Genomic DNA, 13,450 nt, shown 5'->3' with positions numbered 1-13,450 from the left:
CATCATCAGAAAGCTGGCAGGATGACATTTTGGACAAAGGGCCTTCAAAGGAACGTGGTGTGATTCTAGCACTTCATGCCCAACCTTCTCCTCCCTAACCCTTTCCCCTAAAACACTGACGATAATATAGGCTTTGGGTAAACCCGGGTTCAAATCCTGACTATGTTCAAACCACTTTACTTCTCTGAGCCTCAGGTCCTTCATGTGTAAAACTGAAATCACGACCCCCTCTCAAGGGACACTGTGAGAATGAAATCTCTCACTGAGAGACGGGCACAGAGAAAGCACCCAGTGAGAGTGGTTTCTCTTCTCCCAATGCAGAGAAATAATGAAATGACACAGGCTTAATCCTGAAACTCTCAGGGATGAGCAGAGAGAGCCTTTCTCCCATATCAGATTCATAAATGCCACTGTGGGAGGAAGAACGTCAGGCACCGTGCGCAGGGAGATGGTGATTCTAATTCTGGGAGTCATTTTGCAAAGCACCTCTTCACGGTGACTCATTTGGGGACTCGCTGAAATATCCTTTGAGTTAAAAACAAAAGTTGAGTGGGGCACCGGTTGCTCTGAACCTTTTCCCTCCACCCTTTGCCCCAGCCAGGGTCGTGGGGGCAGTGTGGGGAATTTGGAGGGTCTCTGGGTGGAATTTAATATGATTTTTCCCAGCATGTCACCAGGGGCTGGGACCAGGCCACAGGGAAGAGAGTAGGGGCAGGGAGGAAGAAGGCCAGGAAAATGGGGTGAAGACTTTTCCCCTCCCCCCAAGTCCTGCTGTTGAACCCTCCTGTCTCTAGCAGCTTACAGCAAATGTCCCACCCCCGCCTGTTCATGAATTGTAGTCCAAAAGGGAGGGAAGCAGGGTGGACAGGACTTCATTATTCCCCTCACACTCAGCAGCAGCCATCAGCTGGCCTGCAGCCAGACCCGTCTCTGCTGACTGTGGCTGGCTGTGTGAACTGGGGCACGTTGCTTGACCTCTCTGAGCCTCAATTTCCTAACTGGAAAATGAGGACCTTAGGAGTGCCTATCACAGAGACTATGTGCGGGGGCTCCAGTGCTTCTCTTCCCAAAGGTCTGGTGCTGCTCCCGTTTCCTTCAAAGGGGAGTTTCAGGTTCTTGCTCTGTAGGTCATGCGCCATGATGGCTCTGGGATCATGTGACCTGTCCTACACACAGAAGGCCTCCAGTTACTTCCCCTACTCTCTCATACAGGCCTCTGATCAAATGTCGCTTCATCTAGGAGGCCTTCTCTTGCACCCACTACTCCTTCCCTGCTTAATTTTCTCCACCAAACTTACCCTCAAATGCCAGATATTTTTCTCCACCACCAACCCCCAAACTGTTCTGATGTGGAATTAACCCCTGGTCGTTTGCAGAAGGTGAAAGCATTCACACAAGGCTCTACAGAGTGGGAGAGCAAAGAAAGGTTTTATTAAAGGTCGGGCAGAGAGAATGCCCATGGCACTGTCTAAAGATGATGGCTGCCGCGGGTAGAGAAACACTGGCAGGGATGGGGGCAGGGGGAGCAGGGGCGGGGTGCGCCGGGGGGCAGAGTCTGATAAGGACAGCTGCACTAACTTCAGGTTAGCTTTTTCTTATATAAGAAAGGGGGAGTCGGTCAGGCAGGTTTGAGAGCTGACATGGCTTCCTGGGGTCTGGTCTGTTTTGAAGACGATGTTATCTTCGGACTCTGGACTTGGCCTCGGGCACCGCGGCCTGGGACTCTGCGTCACCAGTAAAAACTGCAAGGGAGTTATAAATTGGATTCCGGTATCCGGGCGCCTGAGGATTAAGAAATTGCTCTTTTCAGGTTAGGATATTGTTAATTAACGAGGTATGGGTAGCCTTGAGAAAGGGAACAAACAGAGTTCTTCAATTAATCAGGGAGGGGAGAAATAAAAAGAAAACAGGTGAATATCAGGATGGCTCTAACTACAAACAAACTAAGTCTAATTACAGGTAGCTAGATAGCGAGCTACGTGGTAAGTTAAACTGCAAATGAGCTAAGTCTAACTATGTTATTGATTCACCCTTATACAGCCCACCTCCAGACTGAAGATATATTTTGTTCACGACAACTGTATCCCAGTGCCTAGAATAGTTACAGACCCGTAGGAGGTGCTCAGGTGATCGTTCACCTGAATAAACTGATGTTTGCTGCATGACCATAGTAGACATCACAGGCCGCTAGTAACACGGCAACACTGTCTCATCCCTTCTAGCTCTTTCTGTTATTTTTTGTAGTATTTGTTTCTTATAGTTAACTCTGCAGTATATTTGACATTTAGTGTAAGGTGTATCATATGAGGTGAGGTTGTAAACAGATCCCTAACTAAATGGCTAACCAATTTACAGAAGGATCCATTTCATGCCTGTTGGTTAGTGGAGGGGCTGGGATTGGGCTGGCTCCTCTGGACCAGCTGCTGCCTGGTCAACCCCTTCTTCTACCAGCAGCCCAGAGCTATGCTATTCTTGAGGTTGGGACTGTCTAGGCAAAGGCACTGAAATGAGACCATCTGTGGTCCAGCTCCTAGCTTAATCATTTACCAGCTGGGTGGCTTTGGGCAAGAGAATTTGCTTTCTAAGCTTCAGTTCCAAGCCACATTTACCCCATCTGTAAAATGGGCACAAAAGTAGCATAATGCCTCCTTCATAGAATGGCTGTAGGACAGAACACCACAAGGCTGGCAGAGCGTGCAGACTCAAGTCTGGCATACAGTGGGTGTTCAGCTGTTGTCAGCATTATAGATCATAGCCAGTTGAAGCTAGTTCACTCACTGGGCAAACAAGGCCCAGCAGGCATCACCCCCGTGCCCAAGCTGGGCAGCTGGCAGGCAGTCAGTGTCAGTCCCTGGTTCCCACCCTCCTGGGAGACACAGCACAGTTTTGTATGTGGAGAAGCAGCAAGTGTGGAAACAGGAACTGTACCAGCCAGGAGCTGCCCCTGAGGAAGTGAAGCAGGGAACTAAGCTGCTGCCTTTGGGCCCCCATGGAGACTGTCTCCTTAGAGGAGATGTTAAGCATTTATTAGTAGAGTCTTATTTCTTCCAGAAACTTCTGCACATAGCCTCTTACTGGTCTTGGGGTCCACAGGAAGTGGGGAGCTCCAGATGAGGAGTGCTGGCCCTTGGAAGGCAGGGAGCAGCGCCCTCACCACATCTAGATACCCTTGGAGCCCCACATTCAGCAGGAGCAAATTAAGCGCGTGTTTGCCCAATTTCAGGCTGCGGTGGGAGCAATGTTAAGTGAGGGGTACCCAAGAATGCGTGGGAGGGGGTCCATGGGGTTGACTGACTGCAGACCCTAAGCCTAAGTGTCTAGAGCCCGAGAAGAGGCGGCGATAGATGCTGGGCCTGACCCGCTGTGTGAGTTCGGGCCTCAGTGTCCCTATCTTTGAAATGGGAGAAAAGCCTGAGCTGAGCGGGTCACTCGCCATCCAAACGGCTTGGGGGAGTGGAAGGATCGGGCGTGGTGAGGGAGCAGCCGGGACGCCCCCCAGCCTGCGTGGCGGCAGCGCGCACGAGCGCAGGGGGCGGCGCGGCCCCGCGGCGGGGAGGGGCGGGAGCGCGCGCGCGCGGGCCCGCGCAGGCGGCGGAACCGAGCGGACGAGCGTGCGGCTGCGGCGCCGCCAACTCTTGTGGGACCCACCGATCCGACCGGCCGCCCGCCGTCCCGTGCGCGGGTCCTCCCGCCTGCAGCCGAGTCCGCCGCGCGCCGGTGAGTGGCCTGGAGCCGGGGCTGGGCTGGATCGGGCCCTTGGCCCGAGGAAGGGGCGGGGGCCGGGCCGTGGGGCCGTCACCCACACTCGAGCCGAGGGGGGCGCGCATGCTCGCACGCGCGATCCCGAGGCTCGGCGGGTAGAGCAGGAAGGTGTGTACGCCTGAGGTCGGGCCGCGTGTAAAGTGCAAGTCTGAGTGTGTCCGCGGCCGTGTGCCCGAGCGTGCGTGGTTGGTGTACCCATCTGTCCCTCAGGCAGTGTTCGCAGGGGTGTCTGTATGTGCTTGTGGCGGAGTTGGTGCGTGTGCACATTGGAGTGCCAAGTTGTGTGGTTTGGAGTGAATGAGTGGGGGAAATGGGCATGGCTCCCACTTATCCATTTATTGGGTGTTTACTATGTGCCAAGGAGTGTGCCCAGTACTTCATCTGAGCTCTCACTTTTGTGACTGAGTCTGTGGATTCAGGGAGTACACGTGCATGACTGTTCATAAGTGATTTGTGTGTGCATTCATGAGCCAGCGAGGACAAAAGTGTACATGTGTGGATATGAGCTTGTGATTAGTGCACAGGAGTACGCGAATTATGTTTATTGGAGCCCATGGAGAGAACCAGGCCTGGTGTGGATACCCAGTGGGTGCCCGACCTTGTTTGATAAAATAAGGGGCTGGAGGTTAGACCTGCAGAGTCTGGTTGGATCTGGCAGAGGGGTCAGCTTCAGAGCCACGACTTAGCAGGGCTACTGGCAGGACCCTCTCTGGGGCTCCAAGACAAGCAGATGACCCAGGCTGTGGTGGGCCTGACACTAGAGGACTTGTGTTCTGTTCTCCCTACATACCCTCCTGGGTCCCCTGACTCTGTTTTTACTCCTCTCTCGCCCTGGCTAATTTTAACCTTTTCTCTTGGTCTGGGGTGGGAGGGCCTGGAGAGACTAAGGGTATGGGGACACTTGTCTGTGTGTCTGGGAGTCTCTCTCTGCTTACCTTGCTAAGTAGATGGCTATTCATCTGATTTATTTGTATTGGGCCTGGGCCCCCATGAGTCCCCAAGACTAATTGGTCACAGCAGGCTTGAGACACTGTCTTCCAAGGTCTGTCCTCACAGTTTTGACTGACAGTTTTTTTGCGCTTTATAAATGTTGAAAATCTGTGCTGTCGAAAGTTTTAATTGCTTTAAGACAAACTTCAGAAACTCTGGGGCTCCCTCATTCCCCTGAATTGTCAAAATTCAGCCTGACTTTCTGAGGGAAAAATGTCGTCTTCGGAGCACCGTGTGAGCACAGAGGAACCTTGAAGTCACAGTTAAAAGCCATGGCGTTAATGGAAGAAGAATTTCATTGAAAGGGATGCAGAGCCGGCTGGAAGTGCCTGTTTCCAGCGCAACAGCTTACTGAGTGAACTTTGGACGTCTTCTTTTAGCAAACAAAACCTGGAAGGAAACAAAAAAGACCCACATTCTTATTCTTTTTTGTCCTAAAAAATGAAAAAAACACCTTCTGGGTTTGCTGGAAATGCTGCCTGCCCTTCCCCCACCAGGGCCAGGGCCAGGCCCTCCCTTGATCCCCCACCCCCAAATAAAATATGCCTGTGGGGAGCTGTGGATGAGTCACTGCCTGGCAGAGAGCCCCACGGGCAAACATTTGGGAAGGTTCTTGCCTAACTTCCCAGAAGAAAGGCCCAGGATTTAAAATGGTCCCTGTGGTTTGTCAGCCCCTGCCGTCCCGTCTGCTTCGGAAATGACTAAAAAGTAGTTTCTATCTCCACAAACTAAAATCTCAGACTGAAGCAGTGGCCTAGGTCCATTTAGGTTTAGGACTGTTCAGGTTTCAAGAAACAGAGCTCCTGGCTTTGCCAGGTGGCACTTCTGGTGGCTAGGAGCGAGGAAGAAGCAGGGACCAGGGAAAGGAAGTCACATTTATGCAGCATCCCCTGTGTATCCATAATCCCAATAGTCATGCTGCGGAGAATGGCTTTTGGGTTTATACGCACAAGGAAACTGAGGCTCAGAGAAGTCAATCCCGTGGCCTGGGACCGCTGAGGGAAGTGGAGGCAGAATCCTGTCTGACTTCAAGCCTGTCCTCTTTCCATTACACCAGAGGTGTGACATTTATTTGCCTTCAGAGGTGCACAGACTGGGTGCTGAGTGCTTTAACACACATCCATTCATTTAATTTTTTCTGTGAGCTAGGTGGTTATTATCATCTCCACTTTACAGATGAGAAAACTGAGGCTCAGAGAGATGAAAGTAACATAACTAGTGTTACTAGTACAACTAGCAGCCACTGTGTATTGAGGGTACACCATGTGCCAGCCAGGGTACGTTTAGTACCTTATTTCACTGAATCCACTCACCAGCACCGTGAGATGGGAACTCTCATGGTGCTCTTCTACAGATGAGGAACCTGGGTCACAAAGAGATTAAATAATGTGCTGAAGATCATGTGCTAATATGCGATTTGAACCAAGACTTGACTGGGTAGAGCTCAGTCTTCCCAATGAACCTGGAAAGTGACAGTCACTGTATACGTGTATGTACCGTGTCTGGTCCAGGGCTAAGGTCCAGGATTGTTATCCTGATCTTACAGAGAGAAACATGAAGACTCCAGGCGGTTAAGTAACTTGGGCAGGGTCATAAACCGGCAAATGGCAGTCAGGATCCAAACCCACGGCTCTGATTCCTGAGTTGAAGTTCTTAACCTTAAACCAGGCCTGCCTTTGTCCTGCTTTTCTCTTCTCATGTGCTGAAAAACAAGTGGATGAAGACACGCCAGATTCCCGTGGGGCTGGGTTCCTCGCTGGGCTCCAGCCTTCTGGGACAGGTCTTGCTGAAGGCTGGCCCTCCTTCCTTGTCCACTGTTGTCACTCTGGCGCCAGTGACCAACGCCCAGGGCCAGAGCTGTCAGATAGAAAGGGCGGCAGTTCACATTTTTTTCTTTCCTCTCTAAGTGCCCAAGATTGGTTTCAGAAGGGAAGTGTCAAAACAATTGTCACAAAGAGAAGAATTCCCTTCCTCTTCTTGGGTCAGACCAAGCAAGAAGGTGGAGAATGGAGGACCCTGGTGAGTCATCCGAGATTAAGTATAGTTGGCACCTCCGCTGGGCTTGTGTGGGGAAGAAGCAAGCTGGGACACTGCCCTCCGGAAGAGCCCAGCCTTCTGACCCCTGATGATGGAGAATTACCTCCAAGGGGCCTGACTCCCAATTCTGAACAGGATCATTTCCATGTAGTCTTCTTGTCATTTGCCATTTCAATCCTGCGCTTGTCTCCCTCGTTCATTTCCATTTATATCATGGTTTATACTACACTGTACTTGAATGTTGTGTGTGCAGACCCGTGCGCTTTGGGGTTTGTGGTGCCCTGCAAGTGTCCTGTGGTGTCGAAAGGAAAAGGTATTTCTCTTCCTTCCGAGTATGTTCTGCAAATTGATGAACATTTGCAAATTGCTTTGAGATGCGTTAATTTAAGGTGTGAAATAATAGATCTTGTGCGAAGGCTCAGCCACATTTCTGGCATTGATGGATTTCTCTCCCGTCTGGCCTGTGATTTGGGGAGGTAAAAATAGTCCTTGTTTCTACATTTTTATCTTTTTTTTTTTTTCTGACGTCATTCTTAGGAAGCAGTGTGCATATTGCCATGGACCTTTTCTTGGCCATCACCCCAGATGGCGGCCAGAATGTGGAGCTCTGGGAAACAAAAGGGCTCCTGGGGTAGAGGAGTCATCTGGGGAGGTCTGGGCACCCTCTGAATGTCTGTGAAATTGCTTGGAAATAAGCTGGTGGCGGATGGCCAGGCTTGGCCAAAGACCCTCAGTGGCTTTTTGGTATTTGTCCATCTTCTTATTTCTGACTCTTGGGTAGTGACAAGATAGCCTGTTGGGAAAACGTTAGTTTAAAAAGACAAAAATCAGGCCAGTGGCTTCACCCATTCCTGTTGGAGTTGGGTGACATACACACAGTCCCTTTGGCCAAAACGGAATTAGACCAACAGCCTTTTCAGACTCGACTCCCAGACAGGAGCTGACATTGGGGCAGAACGGTAGGTGGTGTAATTTCCTGTGACGTTCAAGTTGGGAACTTGAACTTGGAGTGTGATCTAGCATTTTGACATCTGTCCCTCTAACAGGACTTGCTTGTGTAGAAACAGGCCCACATACACAGCCTCTTCTGCTGTCTCCAATTATGGATTTTTCCACAGACAACTTCTTAGTTGTTCTGGTGGCAAAGGACTGGTCTTCTAGTCAGGCCTTCTTGGCACCCACTGGCAGGGTCACTGCACCCCTCCAAACCCAACTGGCTACAGTGGCTGGCTCTGTCTGGGGGGTGAAGGAGGGGCCAACAGAACTGAAAGGTGGCACAGCCAGGGTCTGAAGTGCATTCAGTTCCAACAGCCTTGATTTGCACGGAGCCATTCTTTCTTTCTCTTAGACATCTGCATGATGGTGACCTCATAGAAAAGAAAAAGGGGCTTTATGTAGGAATTCCGCAGAGTGTGAAGGAATTCTGACAAGGGAAGGGGGAGGGAAGCTGCCATTCAGAACCTGCAGTGCCTGCATTTTCCCGGAGTTGTTTAACCTTCACACTTCAAAATTGGGCTGGTGGAAGGGGCAATGCTTGACCCCAGTGCGCAGGAGGGCCATTTAAGGAGAACTTCCTGAGCCGAGGCTACTGGGTTGAGTCCCCCAGACCCTTCTCCATGCACGTGTGCGGCAGAGTTGGAATTTGTCCCCAAAGCCTGCCCTCTCTATTCCTTGTTGTCCCCAAAGTCTTTGAAAAGGGAGTTACTTTACAAACGACCTTCAGCTCTGAACAGTCCAAGCTGCAGATGAGGAATTCAGTTGGCTCACAATCCAGAGAAGAAAACGGAAACTGAGGCCCAGGGAGGGGAAGGCACTCACCCACACTCACTTTTAAGAACTTGAGCTTTAGGACCAAAATGAGTGATGTCAGAGCCCCAGGTCTGCCACTCGTGAGCAAGTCATTCACCTCTTAGAGCCTCAGTTTCCTCATCTGGAAAGCAGGGACAATATTATGACCTCATAAAGTTAAAGGGAAGAACTAAATGAAATCATGCATATAAAACGCACAGCATGTGGGTTGTACCTTGTAAATGCCTAACGCTACCTTCTTGAGTTTTTATGAAAGACGTAGAAACTAATTACTAAGGACCTGCCCAGGGTCACACAGCCAGGAAGGTTGTCCCTTGTCGAGAGCATTTCAGTACCCCTGCACACTGAGGCCCTAAACAAGGCTGAAAAGGGTGTCGGGAGGCCCCCTCCAGGTGCCACTGAAACACTTTTCTGTGATCAGTGACCCTCAGAGTTGATGGGGAGGAGACAGCAGCAATTTGGAAAGAGGCAAGATTTAAATGTTAGATGGCACTGGGTATCTTAGAAAAATGTTCAGAAATCAGTATTTTTTTGTTCCTCTCCACCCACCCCCACAAGGCGAGGGAAGTAAAGCCTTATAAGTTTCTGGTGCGTCCTCTTGGAGTTGGAGGGTCTCGGGAGGCCCCGAGAGCTGTGTCAGCCACAGTGTGTTATTAAGCAAGGCAGATGTTGTGTTAATTATTTACACAGCGTCAGCCCCATTAGACGTCTGTGCTGACAGAAGCGGCTGTCATAGATAGAGGGGGGCAGGGGGACAGGTAGTTCTTGGTCAGAGGTGAGCTAACAGCCCTGTCCCTCCACAGAGTCCTCATGGAGGGTACGCACAGTGAGGCCTGAGGGAATCCACGCGTATTTGGCATGGAATAAGCCATTTGGGGTTCCCTCGGGCTGGCTTGTTTTCCCTGAGGGTAAGGAGAGATCCTTGTTCCCTGGAAGAGGCCAGCTCTTCACACCCGAGACCCTGCCGTGGTGTGTGTGATGAGGGCAGAGCACCAACAGGCTCTGGAGATCTTTGCATCCAGCGCCTCCATTCCCAGCAGTCACCCAGCAGGCAAGTACTTCATGTGGGCCCAGCCTCCACTTCCTCATCTGGAAAATGGGCCATTAACACCAGGCTCAAGGCCCTTGGCTCTCGGGCACCGTTTGGGGTGATTTGCCTTAGAACTCCAACTGTAGGATTAGAATTCTGAAAAGACAGGGCCTGGGATCAGAGCCTTCCCTGAAAAGCTACTATGAATGAGGGACGTGAGTTCCAGGCTGGGGGGTTTCAGGGGGGACCTACTACTTCCTTCAGCCACAGTGCTTCTCCTGTCATCTGTTTTACATGAGGAGGTTTTACACAAGAGTCATTTTAAGAAAAGGTTCTTACATGAAAATATCCAGAATCTATAAATCCATAGAGACTGAAAGCAGGTTGGTAGGTATCAGGCTGAGGAGAGGGGAGGATGGGGAGCAACTGCATAATGTGTGGGTACAGGGTCTCCTTCTGGGGTGATGCAAATGTTTCAGAACTAGACAGAGATGACAGTTGCACAACATTGTGAATGTGCTAAATGCCACTGAATAGTTCACTTTAAAGTGGTTAATTTTATGTTACGTGGAAAATTTTTATAAGAAAACGTTCTGATGCTTAAAAATAAAAGCGTGAAAGCCTCTCACTTTCCACATGGGGAGACTGAGGTCTCCCGTACAGTCCATGGCTGCTCTGTGGCTTAAATCAGATCACTCTGCCCACTTTCAGGCCAAGGCTCTGGTCGTGGCACCTGAGCCTGGGCTGGAGGTGAAAAGTTCGATGCAGAAATACAGACCATTCAGTGTTGTGTGGGTTGACTGGACTCTTATTTTGTTAACCAAATAGGCCCAGCCTGGCTGGTATGTGGCCTTCCTTTCACTCATTCATTCAAGAAACACCTCCCAACATTCTGGGTCAGCCATTATGCTGGGAGCTGGCACAGAGACCCTCTAATGGCCACGCCCCTGGGCCTCTCACCACCTGGTGGGGACTCAAGTTGTGTCATGAATCCCTTGAAGGTGCTTGTGAACAATTTGCAGTAGGGATCTTTTGGGACTCACTCTCTGGGGAAGTGGGAGGGCTCCCAGGAAGGAGGGATAGCTGAGCCAAAGACCTGATTTGCCAGGCCGGGTGTCTGTCAGGAGGACCGGAGGCCTGAGAGGGAGAGTGTGAAGGGCAGAGAGACCACAGAATGTGTGTGTGTGTGTGTCTGTGTCTGTATGGCGGTTTGCTGGGAGCAGAACTGGGGGCATGGGCTGTGGGCATACCCCAAGCAGTGTAAAGCCAGTAACTTCCTGCCACTTCCTTAGCCTTTGAGCCCTTCAATAGATCCTTTGTACCAGCATTTACCATATGTTACATTCTATTCTAACCCTTTAGGTGGACTAACTCACTTCATCCTCTGAGCATTTCTGTGATATATGCCCATTTTATGGACAGAGAAACAGAGACAGAGAATCCAGGACACATGGTGCTTAAATACCATTTGCTTGAGTGCTGTGAGGAGCCCGCAGTACAGGGCCTGCTCTGAAGAGTCGGAGGGCAGAGGCTGCCATCTGAAAGTGTCCATTGTGTAGACTATGAGTCGGTGGCCAGGCCCGGGGCCGGGGAGAGGGCCTCCTAGATAACTGGAGGGAACAGCATGAGCCATGGTACCGTGGTAGGCCACAGAGCATTTGTCTTGTCTCAGAGAAGGCCCCGGGGGCTCAGCCACAGAAAACGGGCAGACGGTGGGCAGAAGGCTGCTGAGGCCCACTGGGATCTGGGGGAGATTCGGTGTTCATTACAACAGCAGCCCCAAGGGCCCCTGCTGCTTCTGCAACCTCGCTTCTCAGCAGCCTCCCCTTCACTCATTCTCCTCCAGCCAGGCAGCCTCCTTACCTTTCCTCACATATGCCCAGCATACTCTCGCCTCCCCCAGTATTCCCATGACTTGCTCCTAGCCTACATTTAGGGCACCACAAAAGTTCCTACTCCAAAGAGACCCCACCCTGTCAAAATTAGTCCCTTACCGCTTCACTCTCCATTCCCTGGCCTGGCTTTATTTTTCTTCAGGGCCCTAACTCCTCCCTGATGTATGTTTGTTATCTGCCTCCCAGACTGGAATGTAAACTCCATGAAGGTAAGACTTGGTCTGTGGACCACAGCGGTATCCTCAGTTCCCAACACCGTGCCTGGCTCATAGTAGGTGCTCAATTAGATTTATTGAATGAATGGAAAGTTTTAAGTAGGCAAGTGGAGAATGTTTGTATGGAGTTTCTGAATTTGTTAGCAAACTTTGCCCCTCCCATCGGGCAGCAAAGGGCTGAACTGTGCCTGACTGACCCTCCTCTGTGCAGAGAAGGTTTCTCAGAGAAAGACATCCTAAAATTATGCCAAGTAAGAGGAACGTAAGCCGACAAGGGCTTGTACCTCCCAGAGTTACAGGGTCTCCTTCTTTTGCCCCTTTTCTGCAGAGACCACTCATGAATGTCTCTGTCAGAGTGGCTTTGGGTTGGGGTGAGCAAGTGCCCTGTCTGAAAGCTGAATTTTCTATCAAGCACCCTTCCTTTTCCTAGAGGGCATATCTTTGGGGGTGTTGCTTAGGGAAGGAGGAGCTAAACCCTTGCAAGGCACCTCTGGGCACAGATATGGCTGTGTGGCAAATGAACGGGACCCCAGATTCCACCCAGCCCAGGCATGGGGAATCCCAGGTTGGAAGAGAAAATGATTCCCTAGCTGGTAGACCACTGGGCACCACATGGCAGACAGACAGGGAGCCGGGGAGAGGGAGCCCGCCCCTTGCATTTGGCAGGCCCAGCTGAGTCCAGACAGATGTAGTTACACCAGGATTTCAAGTGTGGACTTGGCGTGTCTGACTCAGTGGGTGTGCATTTCCTTTGTTCGTCTCCCCCAGGAATTTTAGTGGCCTTTTGTGTTTGTTTTAAATGCCAGCCTCCTCAGCTAACCCAAGAGGAAACGAGACTGGATTTTTGTCTGTGTAGAGGCCGGGGACCAGGGAGGGGGCTGCCTGCTCTTGATGGTGACAGCATGGCATTTGGAAAACAGGCTAAGAAAATACTTTTACCCCAAGCTAACAACTTTGGTTTGCACATACTTCTGTAATATCCCAAGTCTTCAGACATCAATCATCTATAGGTTAGGCACATGATAAACAGTTTCCAAACTCTCAAAAGGGCAGTGGTCTGTGAAAGCATTTTAGTGGCATTTGGGGACAGGAGAGGCATTTTGGAAAATGCTGTTTGGTCGCTGGTGTGTGAGAAGTTCCTGGATACTCGAAGGGCGTAGGGGGCAGCAGCCTTGAAATTGCACAGTGCTGAAAATGCTGGGACATCTGGTGACTGATGTGTTAATGCGAGCAATCGAGATGTTTAATTACCCAGAAAAACCCCTTTGCCTACCCACTACGGGTTCCTGGAGAGCCTTTATTTCTCAGGAGGAGGGTCTTACACAGTGTAATTCGGAGCAGTAGACAGGGAATCGTTAGCCCTCATTAATTTATTAGCTAATTAAGTGATTTATCTGGTCGTGAGTTTATTCCTACAATTGCCAGTCATCCAGCAACATTCGCTGGGTCCCACTCCGTGCCTGGCCTGGTGCAGGGCACTGGGGACAGAATGAAACAGGAGAATAAATATTACTAAATCTGTGATGGGTGCCAACCTCTTGGGTGGTGCTCTGGGCTACAGGTATGTTAATTCATTTCCAGTGGACGTTCACTGAGCACCTACTATGCGCAGACCCAGGTTAGATGCAGAAATGAAAATGACACAGAGCCTAGTGGTTTGAACTACCACCCATTCTGATGGGGTCTTTTGGTCCCAGCCTTCTGCTTTTGGT

At 50.6% G+C, this 13,450-nt stretch overlaps 1 protein-coding gene across 1 annotated transcript in view; it reads left to right on the top strand.

The window, feature by feature from the left end:
• Positions 1–3,558: 3,558 nt before the first annotated feature.
• NEK6 (NIMA related kinase 6) overlaps positions 3,559–13,450 on the top strand; it is a 79,377-nt gene continuing 69,485 nt past the window's right edge. Inside the window, exon 1 of the mRNA XM_019728529.3 lies at positions 3,559–3,717. The gene's annotated coding sequence lies outside the window, so the exon portion shown is untranslated. The remainder of the gene's footprint in view (positions 3,718–13,450) is intronic.

The sequence above is a fragment of the Rhinolophus sinicus genome, chromosome 16, assembly GCF_057876585.1.
Source record: "Rhinolophus sinicus isolate RSI-liver-muscle chromosome 16, RSI-T2T, whole genome shotgun sequence".
Classification (NCBI taxonomy): Eukaryota; Metazoa; Chordata; class Mammalia; order Chiroptera; family Rhinolophidae; genus Rhinolophus; species Rhinolophus sinicus.
The sequence above is the reverse complement of the archived record's forward strand: the minus strand, read 5'-3'. Positions and strand labels throughout refer to the sequence as shown.